This window comes from Rhagoletis pomonella, unplaced genomic scaffold, assembly GCF_013731165.1.
Source record: "Rhagoletis pomonella isolate Grant_MI unplaced genomic scaffold, Rhpom_1.0 Rhpom_scaffold_00003, whole genome shotgun sequence".
In the NCBI taxonomy this organism is placed as follows: domain Eukaryota; kingdom Metazoa; phylum Arthropoda; class Insecta; order Diptera; family Tephritidae; genus Rhagoletis; species Rhagoletis pomonella.
In genome coordinates this window covers 16,541,662-16,543,476 of record NW_023458557.1, presented here as the reverse complement: position 1 = coordinate 16,543,476, position 1,815 = coordinate 16,541,662, and positions in this window count along the sequence as shown.

Sequence of the window (1,815 nt, the reverse complement as noted above, 5' to 3'; positions counted from 1 at the left end):
CGATTTCCTCGAATTTGTCCGTTAGCTTGATAATTTCTTCTATGCACATTTGTCTTTAACAATATTTCTTTATACATTTTCAAATCATTGTCATTATAATCTTTTGGCCAATTGAAGACTATTAATTCGTATAATCCTTGTGTATAAGGCCATTTTGAGTTACCTAGCGAAATATTGTCTTTATTAAAACTAATTGATTCATTTCCTAACCTCCACTTTTGATTTTGATCTCTCTGAGGTCCGTACGCTTTATCTAACATTTTAGAGCTTATGTTTGATAAATCTAAATCAATACTTTGATTTGATATCCTTCTAATAGTTTGATTATTATTTTCTTCATTGTTACTATCATCTTCATCATCATCATTAGTACCATTACCATAGTTATCATCATTATCATTAAATGATTGAAATGAATTTGAACTTTGATTAGTTTTCTTACTAGGATAAGTTTCATAATCCTTCTTATTAGTTTTGAATGGAGTGCTTGTAGGAAAATCATAACCAACGGGTTCAAAACTCTTTTCACTGTCTTTGAAAACATTTTTGAAGTGAAACTTCTTAGGCGGCGGTTTCGCAAAAATGGAGAGTGAAATTTTTAAAACTGAAAACGTTACATGAGTGAGAAGGAAGATATAGGTAGTATAGGGAAGGGGAAAAAAGAAATAAAGCGACGCATGACGGATACGAGTACCTACATATGTATATATGTATGTTTGAATGCACGTATGTATATATACATATATACTCATTGCGTATTTCAGCTCTGCCGCTACCAAGCAATATATGTATATGCAAGCGTGCTTCGCATAACTACATTCATTCGTTTATATGTACATATGTTTGTGTGGATATATTTATGATGAAGCAAACGGGCTTCGTTGATGTGCTGATTGGCATATGTATGTACTTATGGACAGCAATGTTTTCATGTATGTACATATGTTTGTGTATGAACATATCGTCGTTTAAAGTACAAAACCGCGTATCGTCATTCTGCAAAACCGCGTAACTGACATTGGCTGCCAAAAATTGGATTTGCTCACACAAACTCTTGGCTCACTCCTTATCCATTCGTGCTGAAATATACTAGCCAGAAATGCGATTGCTTTATAAAAACGAGCACTATTTTGAAATACAGTATATTTTGCTTTGCTGCCTTTATGCTTAAGTGCACATATAAGACACCTACCCCAAAATGCGCATCTGAGACATTATTTTTAACATTTATAAGGAAACTGCTCCGATAGATGCATTCAACATACCTGCACATTGGCGATACCTGCCTTAAAAATTGTGCGACTAGTATCAATTATCAAAGAAAGTATTACGTTTACCTGCACTGGCCCTACAATTACCTAATTTTACAACTTTTTATTTATTTTGTTCATCTCGCAGAACAACGAAAATGGCTATAAATTTATGTAGTTATATATATAATTAGATACTATTCGGTAAAAATTTCGCTTGCAGTAGTTTATACGTGGTAAGTGCTTCTCCATTATTTGCTTTCATAGGGACTTGGATACCTTCCTCATTGAAGTAGTAAAGAAAATTCGCTTAAGTGCCTTTTTCGGTTAAGTGCACAAGTTTTTCGTGCAAAGAAGGAAGTGCAGCTAAGCAAAATATACTGTATGAGGGTTTTTACTCTCTAGAAAATAATTTATGCAAAAGCACATACGCGGTTTTGCACTATCTTGATACGCGGTTTTGCATTTTGTTGATACGCGGTTTTGTACTTTAAACGACGATATGTATGTGTACATGTATATATGCACATATGTATGTAGCACAAACGAAAACAAATCTAATAAG